Source organism: Festucalex cinctus, chromosome 12, assembly GCF_051991245.1.
Source record: "Festucalex cinctus isolate MCC-2025b chromosome 12, RoL_Fcin_1.0, whole genome shotgun sequence".
Lineage (NCBI taxonomy): Eukaryota > Metazoa > Chordata > Actinopteri > Syngnathiformes > Syngnathidae > Festucalex > Festucalex cinctus.
Window position 1 is genome coordinate 3,158,946 of NC_135422.1, and position 20,636 is coordinate 3,179,581.

Below are 20,636 nucleotides of genomic sequence, written 5' to 3' on the forward strand. Positions count from 1 at the left end.
ACATTTTATTTTATTTGCGGGGGGGGATAATGATTATGGGGTATATGCCACGGAAGAGGCGGGACGTGATTTTGCACATCAGTTTGGTTCCAGTTCGGGTTGCAAACGCACAACCGAGGGGCACAAAGTCGGAAGCAGCCCACACGTCGCAAACCGAACCGGAACCGAACTGATGTGCAAAAACAGTCCCGCCTCTTCCGTGGCATATACCACATATGTATTCAAGGAGGCCGATCTGCAATAAAAGAGAAAATCTAATTGTTAAATCAAATTTTCAACATGTTGACGGTTTATCAGCGTGTTAAGATAAATTCACAACTTAGTAAATAAATCCCTAATATTTTCTATCGTAAAAAATAAAACAAAATCAAAAAAATAAATTGTCCAAAATTTCAACATAACTTCGTAATTTTTATTTAATTTTTATAAACAAAAAGTGCAGAGGATTCTTTGTCAGCAGCGTCTTTCAGAAAAGTTTATTGACAATTTAAATAGATACATAAAAAATTCCTTTAGGTTAAGCCAGTTTTATATTGATCTCAAGCTGCTATCTCAACTGAGCGGTGAATGCTTGTAAATGTAGCAAATTTGGGGTTTGGGTCAGGGTTTGTAAAAGGTATCAAACAATGTTCGCAGTTCGTTGAAAAGTTGTTTGAACATGATCAAAAAAAATTTCGTGACAAGTAAAAACTGTCAGCGAACATCTTTGCAACATTTTCCAAACCCTGTCAAAACCAAAATTGGCGACGTTCGCAAACTTTCTCCAGTCAGTGACGTTGTCAGCTTTATCAGACTTCAGATTTGTTTAAAAAAAAAAAAAAAAAAAAGATGCCAATAGTTGGCAAAATATCAAATATTGGTCGATCCCTAGATTTTACACGTCCACGCCTATGGAGTGACCGTATTGTGTACATGCAGTAGTCTTACCCCTTCCCCACATTTAAACTGACTAAAACCCCCATTTGTTAAAAGTTAAAACACAGTTTTGTTTTGTTTTTTTCCCCCAAGTAGTCTGTAGTACTCTTCTACGAAAGTGCACAGCGTGCCTGCTTCAAACAGCTTGTCCCAGTTCAACTTTACCCGTAACTGTAAAACTGACACACAAAACAGTTGGGAATGAAACATATATATCAACACCAAAATGTGCAACCTAAACCATAGAACATAATGTGGATTGCTACAAACCGGCCACATTTCTAAATTTTAGATTTAACTGAACAATCACCTGCGATATATTTGCCTTACTATGCGTTAAGCTGCTGTGGTTGATTCACTGATGACCCTTCGACATCAATGTGAGCGTGAGGAGGTCGTGTACGCCTTGTGGTTGCCTGGCGACCAATCCAGGGTGCACCCGACCCTCTCTCCTAAAGCTCCATCTGACCCTATAGTGAGGACAAACACTCAAGAAAAATGGATGGATTAACACAAAGACAAAAATAAAGCGGCATATGCTGGCTCCCAGAGCTGAGCCAGCATTCACTTGCACCGAGGCCCTCCTGTACTTGTAATGGGCCTGCATAGTGTAATAAGGAAACGCAAGAGGATTTGTTTAAATAACACACAAGGCCGTAGAGGAAGATTTATTGACACATAATTACTACCCTTAAGCCACACAAAGCATTTTTATGTTCCTTAAGCTTGATACGTCGTCAAAAATACCAAATTGTGGGTCTCTTTGTCAAAAGTCCGTCCATAAATCTGTAATACTCCAAAAGCCAGGTAAATAAATGGGTTTCCTAATGTGAGTTGTAAACAATAGAACAACATGGAATGAGGTAATACGCTAAGGGATGTGATGATTTACACTTTGGTGTCGTTCGTTAACATTAAAATCAAACGCAGCTTCGGTGCCATCGTTAGTGTACATTGCACTCCTTTAAATAAACCCGGCAATTCATGACTAGTACGTGGGCAGGTAATTGATGCGTGCCCCAAAGACGGAATATGGGAGAGGGAAATGATTCACTGCCTGTTCATGACGAGGTGGTGACATTAATGGTTTACAGTCGACTGAGCAAATAAATGAAGGCAGGAAGTTAGCATGGATGAAGATCTGTAGTTGACTGATTGTCTTTTAAATAGATCTTGACTGGTGCATTCTCTCAGCAGAGCTTCTGTAGTCAAATAAAAGCCACAGGCCTCCTCCAGGGTCAGTACCGGCTCTGACCATTAGAGGTCAGTGTGGTACCATATAGCAGGCGCAGCCATTACCTTGAAAGAAATGGCCTCTACACACGCAAAACTCTCTGTAATATGATAAAGGAATAGAAAGTGCATCACTGGAATGAATCAATCGTATACCTCTTCGGGAGTCGTGTGATAAACGGGATGAGTTTCTTTTGCTTGGAAATGTTCCGCAGCCTTCTTGTTTTGCTCGCCACATTCCTAATTGATTCCAGCTTTCGATTAGTTGAGTAACAGCAGCCTGCCATGGTTGCAAGCGTAACCATATCATCTTCATTCCTAGTCTGGAGAACAGTCGGGGACGTTTGCAGGAGCATCCATCATCCTGTAGGCGGGGGGGGGGGGGGGATCCCCTATCTCAGCTCCAGCAATTATTCACCGCCATGGGGGTGTTTAAAACTTCCTGCTGGTTTCAAGGAGCCTCTGTGACCATTAACAGAACCAGCAGTGCTTCTCAACCTTTGCACAGCCAAAGCACATATTTTGCATAGGAGAAATAGCAAGACATACCACAAAAACAAATGTCACATATATTTCTTCTGCTTGGCATAGATGGACAAAGATACATGGTAAACAATGTTCCCAGTTGATAATTATGCAACTTCATTTAATTGCTTGTCAAAATTATTATTCATTTACAAATGAAGAATGTACTATATTTGTTGCTCTTGTTTACATGCAATCAATAACCCTTTCAAAACCCCAAATATTGGCAATAATGCAAAAACCCAAAATATGCTCTTATTCGAGTTTTTCAAAACCTGGTTTACACCTTTTCTAACCTGAATATTTGGTCATATAAATGTGCATCCTTTGAACTACTTGAACTTACTACAATCTATTAATTAGGACATACATCTATCATGGAAAGACACGGACCTTATGATATAAGGGGTACAAGTGATAAAAAAAAATAAAAAAATAAAACAAGAACAAATATTAAGCAAAGGTGTGCATCTGTAAAAGGTGTTAATTTGTGGAATAATTTGGGAATTGATCTGAAAAAATGTGACTCACTTCTGGAGTTTAAAAAAATGTTTAAAAGTAAAGTTAAAAAAAAATTACTTTTGTCAGACCAGAGTATGAAAATTGTACATGTGAGTATGTGTATATGATTTAGATAGGTATTATGGTATATGTTTAGGAAATTTATACATATATATATATATATATATATATATATATATATATATATATATATATATATATAAAACCAGGTTTATACATTTTATTAAAAAAAAAATAGTAAATTTGTATTGTATTAATAATGAAATAAGTTTAAATATATAAAGTGAAAGGGGTAGGACTAGATAAGTTTCTAACTTCTTCCTACTCCATTTTGAACATGTAAATTATGATTAATTGATTATTTTATTGGGATTTTCTTTTCTTTTGATTACCGTTTTTTTCTGCTGTTTTGCTTGTTTATATGTTCAATAAATAAATAAAAAAAATCAAAGTTTTGAGGCTAACAATTAGCCATCTAAACCCGGGGTGTGCAAACTTGTTCCTCCGAAGGCAATTACCCATTGTATACATTATATAATGTTATTTTCAAAAACTGCTGCTCTGAGGTGCGCCTTATAGTGCGGAAAATACGGTAGTTTGAACAGAGCGCTTATAACTGTTTCAAAACAAAAACATGAACTGCTGTGCAATGAATCTTAAAATAAGCATTTACTCAGCCAGCTATTATATTTTCAAGATGTTTTCCTAACCCTCACCTCCATATTTGCTCTAATTACACTCTCAGCGTTTGTTTGTGTCGTTCATGTAATCGTCTTTTTGGGGCACGTTGAAAAGCTTTGCAAAACGCCGTGGTTATGACAGCTGGTGTTTGCCAAGCCGCCGTGTATTTACGTACCGGCGAGAGTGTTTTATTCGTGGTTTAAATGCTTGTCACGAAATACCTCACCCTTGTGCACGTTACTGTTTGTGTGCTGGCGGTGGTTCAGCGGCTGTCACAATGCAACTTGAATCACTTTCACTTATGCAAACAGGCCACGGGTACGCATTTCAGGACTGACGTCTGGCGGCTTTGTTAACATGGTTTAAAAAAAAGAAAAAAATGGGGGCGAGATGGGGACAAAACATTTTGAAAGAAATATTTATGAGTTAGCATGTTATTTCTTTACAATTTATATGTGCCTCCACTAGTCTAAACATGAAATTCTAGTTAATTAAAAAAAAAAAAAGAAAAAAAAAAAGTGGCAAAATGATCCTTTGTTTCCTGTCTTTCATGATTGGGCAAACTGATTAATCCAGGTGTGTTTGGCCATAGTTGTCATTAGGGGTGTGAATTGCCTAGTACCTGACGATTCGATTCGTATCACGATTCACAGGTCACGATTCGATTCGATACCGATTAATCCCGATACGAATTTATAAGTCGATTGTTGCGATTTTTTTTCATTCAAATTTAGAAAATACTAATCAGTAAGCTTGTAGAGTGTAAGATTTATATGAAAATGTGTTATTTATTTATCTGAAATTTCAGTCTTATAGAGGTTGTAATCTGTTTCATGTTTGAACAGCATTAAAATAAAATATTAAGGCTTAATGTTCCGTTCATATAACATTCTTCCATGCTCAAGGTGTGAATCCTAACCCGAAGTCAGACGTTTTGTTAAATATTTTCCCATTAAAAATGGAAGTTTAAAAATCGATTCACACACAAAAAAAAAAAAAAAAAAAAAGGCAATGATGATAAGACGTTGAATCGGTAAGACTACCGAATGAACAATTCTGAGCTCTTAAAAAAAATAAATAAATAAATAAATAAATAAAAATAAAAAATACATAAATAAATAAATAAAATCGATTTTTTTTTTTATTGAATCGATTAGAGAATCACGCGATGTAGTATCGCGATATATCGCCGAATCGATTTTTTTTTTTTTTTTACACCCCTAGTTGTCATGGTTACTGAGATCAAGCTCACCTGGATTAATCAAGTTTATCCACTCATTCAAGACAGGAAATCAAGAAGTGTTATTGAGTTCAGGAAGTGTTGGATTTGTGCAAAGAGCCCATTCAATCTGATATTGAGTAATTATGGAATATCAATTATTTTTTTAAATATCAAGGACATGATTAGAACCGCCACAAACATTAAACATTAAATTTCGCGGAAACTGGTAAAATGATTGAGTTTATTAATGAAAGTGTGACAAAAACATTGAGATCAGCAAGGCATGAGATGAAAATACTTTCATAATTCCAATTGAATAATTCTACATATTTATTAAAATGCAATAATTTCAGGTCTAAAAACACAATTTTGAATTCACGTGAATTTTCAAGAAAAAAGTAAGATACAAAAAAAAAAAGATATTTTCTTATGAATTTATGGTAAAAAGATTTTTTTTTGTTTTTTTTTGTTTTATGAATCAATTCCAGGCTCAAAAGAAAAATAGATTTGTTATTGATTATTGGATTTTTTTTGTTTTTGTTTTTGTTTTAAATCAAAGTTGTTAAGCTAACAATTAGCCAAAACAAGCTAGCAAGCCACGCAAAGTAACAAAGTAAAATTTATGATCACTACATACCAGTTGCTAAAAGTGTAACTTTTTTTCTTTTTTTTTTTTTTTACAGAGTTATGAGACAGTACAAACCCGATAGCTGGTCCCCTGGGTTCTTAATTGTCTTGTGGATAATAATTAAATATATTGTAAAAGTTGGTTATTTCTGTTTGGGCGCACCACGTGATAATTCATAAAATGGGCAACATCGGACAAACATATTCGTCAATATGCAGTATGTAAGTTTGTGTGCAATATCGTTTTTATTCTGTTGTTTGTTTGTTTGTTTTTGTCCGAGTCTCATCTCAGGTTTTCATAGCATGGACGGTTTAGCGAGTGGTCACTGTGACAATTGTAGTTCAAAGGTTGTGACAATTAGGAGACGTGGGGCTGAGGCTTTGAAAGCGCAGATTGAAGTTGTTGTCAAGGCGACAAAATGCTGATTTTTCACTGGGATTTTAATCTGGGTGACAGGGGAGCTTATTAAATGTGGAAAATGTGCGTGTATCGTGGGGTGGTGTTGAGATGCTGAGCAAGCCCCAACACAGCACATCGTGTGTGGGAAAATAATTGAACGATTGCGGGGGAGATTTTTGGTCCGTGACTATCCCCCCCCACCCGCATCACCAGGCGGATTTTTTTACGCAGGTCTTCTTCACACGTCCTTCTTTAATACAGAGCAGACATTTAACGCTCGTTCTCATGCAGTCTTCCATTCATAAGTCTGTCACCGGGGTACAAAACCTCGTAAAAAGCTGCTTATTAAAAGGCTGACTCAGCGCCGTCTGCAGATGTGACACCTGTTTCATCCGCCGCCGCCAAAAAAAAACAACAACAAAAAAACAAGCCTCCTTGTTTTCCGTTAAGCGCGATGACTGTGCGTCTATTTTGCCCCCCTTCCTTCGCCGTTTGACAGCGTGGTTCAAGCTGCTAGCTGGTAATTAGCCCTTCAGGCCTAGTTGATGTCTTCGTGTTTGTTTACAATGCTAAGAAGGTTCTCTCCTGAGAGTCACTGGCAAGTGTGCAAAACAGACGCACGTGTAATTCAATTAAAAAAATATAGCAAGGTATTCTGACTGTAGTCTCACTTATGCTAAGGAAGTTGTGATGTTAGCGTTACATTAAATACATGTATTGGGGGGATGCAGATATTAATTAAATATTATCCCATTGATTAATCGGATAAATAAGAATGTGGACGCTCCTTCAAAAGACAGCCTGGCATGTTGAGTGACGTGTGCGTCAGTGAACGAGAGTGTCATTAGCTTTTGTTAGCCGAAGGTTAGCAGTTGGTTGTTAACTGGCTAACTTTTAGCTAGCTAGTTCGCGTATTGAGTGGTTGCGCGTCACCAGTGTGCTTATACTGTCATGTGTTTCTTCTGCTTTCTTTTTCTTCTTTTTTTTCTTCTTCTACTACTTCTTCTTCTTCCTCAATAAAGTGATTGAAATTTGAAAATGTAGCCTATTGTTGAATAAGCTAACAATGTTTACATTGTAGGCTATATTGTTGAATAAGCTAACAATGTTTACATTACAATGTACCGTCCAACTTTAAACATACTTTACACAGTACATGCATTGCACTTCCCAAAATACAAATCGTTTCATGCCTACATTCCTAGGTCATAAATATAAAACAAATCAAAAGAAATATAGAAAAGGAAGAATGGTTCCTTATTGTTGCTTCTGCGCTTGGCTTGAGAACCGAAAGGGGTGCGAACTAGTTGTAACTGGTTTCTAACCACAAAACGCTGCGGGTTGAGACCGTCATAAATCGGGGACCCTTAAATAAGAAGCGAAAAATGAGTCTGTCATCAAATTGTTGTGCAAAATGTTGTAAATTTTCATTTTTCAACGCATTGTCATTTAGTTGGTCACGTTTAAATTGAAGGCTGATGAGACGCCAGACAACAACTAGGACGCTTTAGAAAAACAAGTGTTGTTTCAGCTTTCATGTTTAGCTTGATTTGACCACACTTCTAATCAGTTACTCTTCTGGCAAACAGCAACTGCAATATTTTTCACTGAGTTCAAACAAATTAGTTCTGAAGGATGTTGAGCGATCTTTTCATGATGTTTTTCTTCCACCATTAAATCAATCTTAAATCATGCGGATTTTTTGGATCCCACTACAGAGAGATTCCTCATTCCGTTTTTAGATTCTCATAAAAAGAAAACAGCAGAAATTAAAGTGACACTGTGACTTTTTCTTCCCCTTAAAATGACAGCTTCTAAATCAGTTACGCTGACATGTAATGGGGACAGTGGCTGCCAGCTCTATCTTAGCCATTCATTTCAAATGTCACCGAATGATGTTTTAAACGTGGCTTCGAGGCGAGGGCAGAGAGTGTTCGTTTGCTAGGGGAAGGTTGTTTGTCAGTGCTAGTTCATGCATGACGCTCTTGCTAACAAATTTCGCAGAATTTGCATGTTAGAAAAGCTGTCCAAATGAACCCTGTTCATGTGCAGCTACAAAAACAAGTTTTTTGTTTTTGTTTTTGTTTTTTGTTTTTTAAAAGAAGTATTTCATATTTTCATTTTCACACCGTTTCCTCTTCACGTATCATAACAGAACATTTTAGCATTTGTAGCTGTCCTAACCCCCACAACTTTCAATTTTTTTCCAGCGGCCGTAACAACATGGTGCACTCCGCCTCCCATTTTGTCGTACAACGTGTCGGTCAAATTCAACACATGCTAACCGCTAACATGCTAGCAATGAAAACTAGACGTTTTCATCAATTAAGAAAAACGCCCCGGACGAGGTTTAAAAGTGAAATGTCTGAGCGAAAGTCAGTGGAAACCAGGAAGTGGCCTGCTAGCAGACTAAGAAATAGGGCTGAATTAAAAAAATCAAATAATAAATATAAAATCGAATTTCCTTTTCAAGCCCGATATTGATTCATAAAACCATGAATCGATCATTTTAATCTCTTTTTTTCCCCCCATAATTTCTTAAGAAAATAGAATCCTGAAGGCCAATTTTTTTCCCTTAGTTTTCTTTTTTCTTTTTAATTTACATTTACAATTGTTGAGTTACAATTGTGAAAATATTTTCATCTCATCCTTGGTGATGTCAATGTTTGTCTAGCACTTAAGTGATAATGTGTTGAAATTTACTTTGGAATTTAATATATATATGTTTTTAATCATGTCCTTGACATTTAAGAAGAATTGATGTTCCATAATAAATCGAGATCCGATTGAAGCGAAGTGAATCGAATCGAATCGGGAAAAAAATCAAAATCGAATCGACTGAGGACATTAGAATCGATACCCAGCCCTACCAAGAAACACAAACAGTACCCCATTATTATTATTATTATTATTATTATTATTATTTTTATTATTTTGTGCCACTCCTAGCCACTAATTTGAACATAAATTAAATTATATGCCTTTTATTCCATAACTGTCTTCATTATCGGATACTACTGTATACGTCCTTGGTTCCGGAATAAAAATGAACCATCGAGGCCAAGTCAACAGTACAGTAAATATCTGTTGTCATTTTTACTGCTATATGTTATTCATACATAACTCTTTGGTGTTCTTAGTTGGTTTGTTTAGGTGTTAAACATGCTGAAACAAATCTCATCTTCCTTCACAAGCGAACACATTTGACACTCTTGGTGCTACTTTACAAACGTCCCTCCTGCCGCTTCTCCAATCTGTTGCGTGCGGTTTTGTGTGTGAACCCTGATGCCTGCTGGTCATTAATAAACATGCTCATAAATGTTTAATCCCCATCAGGCGGAACGTTGTGGGTGATATTGACGTTAAGACACACGCGCACGTGCATTTACTGTATTAACATTTGACTATTAAACCACACAATCTCCCTCGGATACAACTCGCGATTAGACAAAGATGATAGGCATACTTTCCTCCATTTTGTATATATTGTTGTGACTATTTCATACAGTCACACACGCATTACCTACAAATCTGACCTTTTCTCCTTTGCATTCCATTCGTGTTAGAGAGAGAGAGAGAGAGAGAGAGAGAGAGACGAAAGTGAAGACTTTCAGTTTTATTTTAAGAGGTTCCACAAAAATGTGACATTTTCTTTTTTGGGAGTTGCAGTCTTTTTATGCTTCCTTCAATTTCCAGGGACTACAAAACAGCCTAGTCTGCATCTAGTGTTGTGTAAGGGTGTTAAAAAAAATCGATTCGGCGATATATCGCGATACTACATCGATTCAATAAAAAAAAAAAACGTTTTTTTTTAATTATTTTTTTTTTAAGAGCTCAGAATTGTTCATTCGGTAGTCTTACCGATTCAACGTCTTATCATCATTGCCTTTTTTTTTTTGTGTGTGTGTGTGAATCGATTTTTAAACTTCCATTTTTAATGGAAAAATATTCAACAAAACGTCTGACTTCGGGTTAGGATTCACACCTTGAGCATGGAAGAATGTTATATGAACGGAACATTAAGCCTTAATATTTTATTTTAATGCTGTTCAAACATGAAACAGATTACAACCTCTATAAGACTGAAATTTCAGATAAATAAATAATACATTTTCATATCAAATCTTACACTCTACAAGCTTACTGATTAGTATTTTCTAAATTTGAATGAAAAAAAATCGCAACAATCGACTTATAAATTCGTAAAGGGATTAATCGGTATCGAATCGAATCGTGACCTGTGAATCGTGATACGAATCGAATCGTCAGGTACGAGGCAATTCACACCCCTCGTGTTGTGTATATTTAACTAGAGAGAGAGAGAGAGAGAATGCAGATATGTGCTGTCCTGTTAAATACAAACACACTTCCTGTTTCCTTGTCTCTCTGGGACTGAATCGTCTGAGCTCTCCCAAAGAGTAAGGGAAGGAAGGGACCTCTCTCAGAACATCTGTGACGGGTGGCCCCAGCAGAGAGTGCAGTGTGTCAGCATCCATCGACAGCAGATGCCACCCCAGTGTGTTTGCGTGCGTGCGTGCGAGTGCGTTTCGGGGTTGGGAAGTCCGTGACCTAGCAACGACGTGGAGGTTATTCCCTTTGTGCACTGCTCTCTGACTTTTACTCCTATTTGCGCATTTCTGGCTGGTCCTTTGCCTTTTTCCCCATCTATCCATCCCTTTTGTATAGTGTCTGTCATTGTTCGGGTTGTTTTCACATTCACACATATTAAGTCGTCACTTAACACAAGCATGTTGGGACAGGGTGTAGGATTTAGTACCATCTAGTGGTAGTAAATTAATAATACAGTCCTTTTAAAACCCCACTATTAACTCATTCACTGCCATTGACGGCAAAAGACGTCAAATGATGTAGTTTTTTCTGGGCTGGCAGTGTGCCATTGACGGCAAAAGACGTCAAATGATGTAGTTTTTTCTGGGCTGGCAGTGAATGTGTTAAGTCCGTTAATATGCAAAAAGTATCAACATACATTTACAGATACTCGACTACCACTTACCTTCCACAGCTGGGACCTCAGGTGGTCGTCACTGAGTTAGCTAGCTTCTCCCGTTAGCTGTCGGCTATGATAACTTGAAGCAAGTGTTTCCAACTCAAAACCAAAATTACAAATGTGGTTACTTCCTAAAATAATAATTTGTTTCCATAACGGACATCGGTAGTTCATCTTTAAAGGACTCCCTCACAAATGAGAGACCATTTCAAATGGAAGTAAACAAGCTTTCCTGTGGCGTTAAGGCTTTTTGCCATGAAGCATTATTGCAACAAATACTCTACCAAACAAATTTACACACAACACAGAGGGCGTTAATTACAATATATGAAACACATTTGAGATTAATACTACTCTGATGGCACAGTATGATCATATAGTCTGCTAGCATGCTAACAACATAAAGCTAACCTCTTTCTTGTGGCCAATGTGGCACTCACCATACATTAAAGAGAGGACTAATACAATTCTACAGCCCAAATGGAAACAGCGCATTATTAGTATGAAATGCTACTAGTACACACACACAATCACACACTCGGCTGCAAAAGGACTGTAGTGGTGCCCAAAAACCAGCAGGTGCCCTCTTGTGAAATGGGCCAGAAAGTGTTTATTTCTGCCCCTGTCAAGGACATGAGAGCTTGGTGCCATAAAGCACGATGAAATTTGCATGGATTTAGTTTCTACACAACTCAAATCGCATTGAACAGTGTGCAATACCGCACCTATACAGTACAGTATACACAAATGAATCCATTGTTGCTGCATTGTGTATAAACAAACCACAGGCAGACACAGTGCAGACATATTTAGTAAAGAGGAGCTGACGGATATCATCTTTCCGCGATTTAGCAATTCCTTACCAATCATTCCAATTCATTTAGTCTACACTAAAACCTAAACTACCCGGCATGAAGACAACGCGGCCTTCCTGTTTGGCAGGTGATTATTGAGTGCAGTAGTTCCAATGAAGTGGATTTTAACAAGGGAGTGTAATTTTAACTGGTCCCCTCAACATGGGTGTGAAAGTGTTTCTCCACGGGGAGTGAGAATGTAATGAACCTCGGTGAAAAGGTTCACACTGCTAATTGTGCGTTATACTACGGCCAATGAAAGACCTCGTTAAGGTGCATACTTTTTGATGATGATTTATTTTCAGACAAAAATTGTTACACTTTCTCATTCTTAAACTTTCTCCTCTTGAGTTGTTTACATCCTCAGTTTGTTATCGGTTGCTGTATTCAATGAACTATAAGTGGCGCACAAACCGCATTACACTTGAGTGACTGATTGCATTTAGCTCGTTTGGAATCAGCTTTTATCATTTTCTTTACTGAACTTTCCTTTGTCATGTGTTCCTTTATTGCCTTGTCATATGTTATTCTCAGTCGACTCAATTTTAGAAGGCAGTAACTCAATCAAGTAACGCCATTTTTGGAGGAAGTGATGTTTCTTTGACTTGCAGAAAAAAAAGTGGATCAAAGCACATTGGAACAAAATACAAAGTAACATGTCTGTATCCGGAAACAACGAAAATGTAACATTAAGTGGGATGACGTTACACAAGAAACATTTGGAAGAATGAACCATACACAATAATTGAGGCAATGTATATGTATGTGTAAGCTCAAAAAATCTTTCCACTCCAAACACATCCCACATACAGAAAACATTGATGGATGCAAGAGACACTTGGATTTTTTTAATTTTTTTTTTAACTTTAATTTATCAAGCACACCAAAATCAAATGTCTTAAAAACTGCTACTTGAACAGCTTTCGACAAGGCAAGTAGGGATAGACCAATTATCGTTTGGGGCTATTATCTGTGCCGATATTTGTCATTTTGATCAATATCGGCATCTGCCTTTGTCACTGAGCGGTGAATGCTTGTGAACGTAGCAAATTTGCGACAGTTATTACTTGTCAGAAAGAAATTTTGAACATGTTCAGACAAATTTCACTGTGTACGAAGATCTTTTGAAACCAACGAAAACCCCCTATTAGCTACGCTACATTATTGGAATTTTGGAAAACTTTACTCACAATAGAAAAAATGATGCTGATGACCCTGGAAGCTATTTGCAATTTTCGTTATAAATATAAAACAAAGCTGTTGATTCTTTTTATGTTTAATATGAAAAGGAAGAACCTTAAGTGTTGAATATTTGAAAAGTTGTTTGAACAAACATGCTTAATGTCATTTCAACACAGTTATTTATTTATTTTTATTTTTTTCGCTTATATTTTCTGTTTTACTGCAAATGAATATCGGCTTGACATATCGGTTATCGGCCTCCTTGACTACAAATAATCGGTATCACCCCTGGAAAAAAACCATATCGGTCTATCACGACAAATAATTCAGGATTTAAATGCTCTATTTTAAATGGTGTAATTGAAAGCCTGTAACGCACCAGAAAATATCAGCCCCTAACCCCACACCAGTCATTAACACAATTTTTAAAGCAGTTACTTGGGAATCATTCACGTGATATTTTTACCATGTTATGAACAGAAATATTGTTACTTGTTTAATTGTCAATAGTTCATTTGCATATTTCGAAAAGCTTGACAGTATATAAAACACATTTATTAGTCGCAGATATTTTGAGTAAAAGCAACAGGCCGCTTAAAAATGGTTGGTGGGTAACAAATGGCCCCCGGGCCATAGTTTGGAAACCCCTGACTTAGATTCTTTTCTCCTCTGCTTTGTCTCTTGGGGCTGTGCCAACAAGCCCCGAATCTGGGCCTGGCTGCAGAAGGGCGGCGGAAACTAAAACGTGCGGCTCTTTGAGCTCGACTTTCTCCGGTCCCTCACCTCAGACCTGTTTGCCATGGGAGAGAAAACCTGCCAGAGGCACAAAACCGCAGACAACAAAGCTCCTAAGATCATTGGGAGTGGACGCACAAGCCCCTAAGGTGACTTCCGTGACGGCTCTGGGAGGAGTAATGAGGACATGCTGGAAATATGATGGATGTTTTAATGACAAAATGGAATTAATAATAAGCTTTTAGCACTTTCTAAGAAAAAAGAATCTACATAACTCTCTCTCTCTCTCTCTCTCTCTCTCTCTCTCTCTCTCTCTCTCTCTCTCTCTCTCTCTCTCTCTCTCTCTCTCTCTCTCTCTCACATGCACACTCATGCATGAGAACCTTGACTCATTCTTCCTTCCCGCTCCCTCAAATGAGTTCTCTCAGCAGCACCCCCGGTTCTTCAGGCTTTCTAACTGCCACCATTTGTTCTGCCCATGCGAGCACTGTAATAGGGTTATAATTGTGTGCGTGTGTGTGAATTGGGTAGATGGTAAGTGATTTTCCTCAGCCGTATCACTGTTGTACAGTGCGATCCAGCTCTTATTTGGACCGTACGAGGAGCCTGTCCTTGTCATTTCCACATACCGGATGTACTTTAATGGCTCCGTGTGATAGAAAAGTCTGCGACGGTTGGTCAGTGTATTTAGGGGGCGATGGCACAAAACTGGCCACAGGCACAAGGAAGCCATTGTGATTGTGTGCGTGCATGTTGTTTGCAAATCAGACGCACCCTCCAACAACTCTTTTCATGTGTTTAAATACGGCAAGATGACATGAAAGCACGGCTTACAACAAAGACCAAAGAAGTTACACAGGAGAGGTGGACGGAAGGGCGGTGGAAAGATAAGGCATAAAAAAAAAAAATAAAAAAAAATCAAAGGCTTTTTAATTGAACACGACAATTCTGAGTCAAGTGATAGTAGGCAACAAAATATGTCGAGAAAATGTGACTGGCGACAGAAACAGAATCAATGAACCGATAGACGGACAGAACAGGGAACTCAAGACTAGCGAAATGACAAGACAACAAGCTAGCTGATTAGTCGACACAAGGGACTGGCTTTATGACAACACGTGGAAATGAAAACGAGTACATAAGACAGGATGTGAACATGAAACAACACAAGTCAATGATGTTGACTGTACGCTTTGCTTTCCAATAAATCATGAACATACTATTTCAGGAATGTCCCCATTTTTACTTTGTCTGGGTGTCCCAACACTTATGCATATAGTGTTCATCCTAGGGCTGGGCAATAAATCTAATTAATTCGATACATCGTCATTTAAAAAAATCGAATTGTTGAAAATTTGTGAAATCGAGTTTGTTTACAATAGCTACCAACTACTTAATTGTGGCATTTAGGCACAAACTATGAATGTTAAGTGTATGTTAAAACTCATCTAGAATCAGTATACATTACTGGTGTCTGAACATTTTGCACAGGAATTATTTTTTGAATAAATGAAACCTTTAAATAAACGTTTGTTGGATGTATTATGTTAAAATCGATTCAAATCGTAATCGTCCTGAATGACTGCAAAAATTGAGATTTTCTTTTTTGGCCATATCGCCCAGCCCTAGTTCATCCTGTATCTGTTGGACAATAAAATAGTGACAGCTAATGCTGATCATACATCATGATGGGGAATATGCGAAATTTGCCAAAGGATTACTACAATTGTTAATGTTATTGTGTGATCTTGTGTAGTACAACGTCTAATTCTGTTCAGGCCAGAAATGCTTTCAACAAATCCTCATGACACCTTCGCTTGTAGCCTTTCGAGATTGTTGGAGATGCATAATTAGATACCGTGTTGACCGTCAAGAAGATATGCCTGACTAAGTAGAACCCAGCAAAAGGGTGTTGAGAGAATGGAAAGCTGCACAGCCGTGTTTCATCGATCTATGATGACTTGCAGGGATAAGCATGGACGCTCCGCCTCCCAACGGAGCGCCTATAAATGTGTCTATAACCTATAAATCTCCATGCAAGAAGTTCTGACTATAATGAGAAGTGTCACCAAAGAGCTGCAGGTATTTTTTGCTATTGCAAGCGGCCGAGAGAAAATGAAAGGAGGAGAATGCTCCTCATACATTTGCCGCATGAATAACAATGCATTCTGTCAACGCGCGCATGCTGATTGATTGTCTGTGGAGACAAAACCTGTTTCTTATCAGCTCATTGATCCACGTGACAGACAAACCTTTTACTTACTGAGAACCAGATAGCAGGAAATCACATTAAACCACATTATGCAATTAAAACATTCAAACCCGAATACACGACACTGGAACAGATGAGGGTCAAAATAATATTTTATAATACCATAATGGGCTAAACGAAAATGAATGTAGTCCATCAGCATATAGCACTTTGCATCACATTTTATCATTAGCTGTAAACTGTAATGTCGCACAAACTATTAACAAAAGTTTGAATAGAAGTTAAAAACAACATTCATCATATTTATGTTTGTCCATCTCTTTGTTAGTTGGCACTCGGGAAACTTCCTGGTTCATGGAGGATGACGAACAGATGGGAGGCGCGTTTACGATGCTCGCGAGGGGGGTTTGGTGAACGATTCTATTGATGCCAAATGTCAAAAAAGGTCATCGAAGCTCGTGGCCTATAAGATGGGGAACAGACGGGAGCGGCCAGCGTGATTCTTTGATTTGGACGGTTCCACTGGTAGCACAGTGGGGGGAAAAAAATGAATAAATAATGTACCCTTATCCAGAGCATTAGCAAAAAAATAATGTAACGAGATATAACTGGTTGTTCCTTCATGCAGCATTCCTTTAAAGCGGTTTGTGTATTCTTTTGGGTAAACCTGCTGTCCTATTGGTTCCTGTTTTACAAGTCACACTGACTGTTGTGAAAAAGGCACATAAAAACAAACAAGGCTAAATAATAACTACAGAAATATAGCTATTTAGTTTGTGTACCATATTTTTCACTTTACTAGGCTAGCTATAGTGTGACAAGTTTTTGAATAGATAAGTTTGATAAGCCAATGTCAAACAATGCTGAATTACTCTGTGGCGTTTGACGGTAACAACACAGGTGGGAGGACGAAAGTCTGATTTCTGACATTTGACATCACCAGTTTTGAATTTGAGAGGAAAGGCTGAACAATTGCCAAGGAAACGATGAAGACTTTTGTGGCTTTCATGAATCAGCAGTGCTGATCTCACTCCAAGCCACATACCAAGTCCTTTCATCAGTGTTTGTTTTGAACACTTTGCAGAAGGTAAGCGTTAATGCTGAGCATCTTGACAAAATATAATTTTGATGTTTACGTTTTAGCTCAGTACTTTAAGTATCACAGATTTATAAAATATATGTCTTACGTTTCGTGTTGGTCCATTGTTGATGTGGTACTATATTAAATCTAGATACCCGGCAAAATGTAGGATTATTTGATTGCCGGAATGGCAGCTAACTCCCGCCATGCTAACCGCTATGCCTAATGTTAGGCAAATGTTTTAGCTAGTGAGCCAAGCTGACACTATTCTGGGTCATAAATGAAACAGGCTCGGTTTTATTTCTGCTTATCTTCGAACCCAGTAAGTGGTGTGAAGTGTTTGAACTGTGTAGTGACCAATGCCATTGAGTCGTCGTTTCTGATGGCCATTTTGTCATTGTGTCATACCTTTGACATTGCGTCCAGCATTTCTGTGAATTCGCTCAACTTTTTAGCCCTCAATTTGATATATCTTAAAGAGATTGAAAAATGTATAACTAGCAAGTGGCCACCATGTAATGTAAAGTAATGAGCACTTCACCTCTAAAATCCTCCTTAATAAATAAATTTAGGGGGAAAAAAAACAAACTATTTGTGATGAAACCATGTAACCTAGTATAATTCCTAAACTTACTCTGAGATGGATACAAATACAAATAAATAATAAATAGATAAATTAATAAAAAAAAAAAAAAAAAGTAAAATGACATCAAAGGTAGTCAGAGCTCTCAGGCGACGACCAATCACAGCTCATATGTTTTCAGGGTTTGGTCATGTGACATTAGCAAACTGAGCCATGACTGGTCGTTTCCTGTTTCATGAGCAAGCGTGACGTCATCTTCAGTCCACAGTAAGTGAAAAAATGTGTATGTAATGGTACATGAAAAAAAATACAATAATAATAATAATGTTAAGTAGTGTAATGTGAGTTATCACATTAATTATAGTTATTTATTTTTTAATGTGGCACACACAGCAGGAGGCTGTCGCTCGAAGTTCTAACGCTGAAATTGAATGAAGTCATAATTAACGCCATGACTAGTAACACCTGTGTCTTTCTATACATGCTGTTTTCATGAGTGCTGTGCAAAATAAGTAGCGGACTAAATAAATGTAAACACACTGAATTCCTTAATATATCCAAGCGTGTTGTCATGAATATGAAAGGAAGGAAAGGTTAGAAGAGAAGCAAGTAGCTGGGCCTCGCCCCCCTCTTCGTGCTGTCCGCGGGAAGGAGGAGTTTAACCCCACAATGTCTGGGAGGAGTCGGCTTGTTCTCCGCTCTCTGCGTCCTGCCTGGAAGCAACGCGACCCGTGGAGGTAACATAGCGAGCTAACACGCTGTTTTTGTTGCTTCTAAATACAACAAAAAACTTAATGTTTAGACACCGTGAGGAGGCTTACAGTTTGTTTGAGTGGAGGAAACACTAAACGGTGAGTGTACAACTTACTTTACTATCACGCGCGCTTTGTTTGGTGCCGTTTTAATGAGTATATCGTCAAAAAAAAAAAAGTGCAAACATATTAATGCTATTCAAAGTGTTATCCGATATTAGGGAGGTTTTCTTTTTGTTAAAAAAAATGGAACTGCTGCTTTGCCTGGCAAAACGTAATCTACTATGTTTAACCAACAAGTGTTTCAGCGCAGGCTCAGTTTGCATCGTCACAGCTAAGCGAAACTTTTATTTATACTCGCTTTAACTGTGTCTGTAACTCACATTTTGTGCACAGCACACTTGGATGCGAACTAGTCATTGGAATATGGGTGGATGGGAATCATGAATAAAGCCCATGTAATGTGTAGGGCAGCATAGTTAAGTGGTTTGACTAGCTGCATCACTAATCTTAAATTTGGGGTTCGAATTTGGGCTCCAGCCTTCCTTTGTGGACATTGCACCTCGTCCAATGCTTGTGTGGCACACCTCCCTAAAATAATCATAAAAAAAAAAAAAAAAAAAATCTGAAAGTGCTCATTTCCCATTGTTTGTTTTTACAGTATGTGACTGCAGACCACTCCAGGGTCTCTCGCCCAAATTCAGCTGGGAGAGGCTGCAGCTCACCCGTGACAAAATAAATAAAATAACCATGAGCATTATAGAAAAATTAATGAATGGATGGATGTAATGTATATTTGGGAGGTTCTTCCATTCAAGTATTAGCTCAGGAGACCATGAGCATTTAGCCCACAGTGATGTCACTCTCTTCCTGTCTGATTTATGGGAGTGTTGCTCCTTGCACTCAATCACGGGACATGGCCACTAGTTGTATTAGAATGTGATTTAGTAGCTTTCTATTGTTGTTTGGCTGTGTGCTGCTTGCAAAAGGCTCTCGCAGCCCATACAGAGCCAACAAAAGGGCAGCATCTCCCCCGAAGTGAGGGGACTGACCAGAGCAAACAGAGCCAGGAAGGGCTTTCTTTTGGCATTTGGCCCTTTTTCACCTTGGCAACCCTCAACTGTGACAGGTCTACCTTTTGAACCACGCGGCTAGGAGGGTGTAAAAATAAAAGCACTGGCTAATAGTTGGGAGTAATCGCTTTAAAGGTTGTGCTTGGGCGCCATCCAGTTATGTGTGTGTGTGTGTGCTGATTCACTCTTTTGGGATATTTATGTCCTAATTAGCATCATTAGTGATCAGTTTATGAGGCATTGAAGTTGTGGGAATGGTGTTTACCTCATTTGCACTGGAATTGGACTGTGCCACGAGGACCAGAGTAAGCTACTAAACAATGTCTGTTAGGAGAGACCAGCCTCATTGGTTGTGGCTAATGGACCATAAAAGAAATCGTAATCGACTTCCATAATTGTTGTATTTCTTGTGCGTGTATGCGGGTGCTCCCTGTTTTAACTGTGGAAACTAAACTTGGCGACTCAGAAGTTGTGGCACCGTGCTCTTATTTTTGTCTATGCGGTTCACATTTTTGAGGTGAGGAAATGTTATCCACCACACGGAACATGATGTTTGTATTATTTCATTTTTCCTTGTGACGGCGATTGAGTGTGACCCGTAATTTCCTTTTAGTGGAAAGCATGTGATTTTTTTTTTTTTTTTTTTTTTTTTTTTTGTGCAGGAGGAGGTGGTCTGTTGTCAAATATAAGTTGACTCGTGACCCAAAAAAAAGAAAAAAAGAAAAGAGGGACATGTCAGCCATCTTCCTCCGTGGGTGGTCGTGGACATTTGAAGCAGTGACATCATTACCCCATAAACTTCCCTCATGCAAATCACTACTGTTGTTGTTGTCAGTTCATTTAGTGTGAATTATGCATGGAGGTGCAGGCTAATGGATGATGGAAAATAACGTTTCTTCTCTTTTGATGTCTGTGTGGCCAGCAGGATTTTTTTTTTTTTTTGGGGGGGGGAAATTGTTCCAACGCTTCTGCAGCCTATTAGGTAGTTTGAACCGCCATTAATTCTCAAGTCGCCAATGTTTCATGTCTTC

The 20,636-nt window shown here is 38.1% G+C and overlaps 1 protein-coding gene across 5 annotated transcripts in view; it reads left to right on the plus strand.

The window, feature by feature from the left end:
• tiam2a (TIAM Rac1 associated GEF 2a) overlaps nt 1-20,636 on the plus strand; it is an 85,754-nt gene that overhangs the window by 1,246 nt on the left and 63,872 nt on the right. The window contains exons 1-2 of one of the 5 annotated variants that reach the window (XM_077539252.1): nt 18,358-18,517; nt 18,583-18,631. The exons of 1 other annotated variant lie outside the window; for it this stretch is intronic. The gene's annotated coding sequence lies outside the window, so the exon portion shown is untranslated. Of the gene's footprint in view, nt 1-13,889; nt 14,054-18,357; nt 18,632-20,636 lie in introns of those variants that run through there. 3 more of the 5 variants (XM_077539255.1, XM_077539253.1, XM_077539250.1) reach the window with 3 other exon arrangements.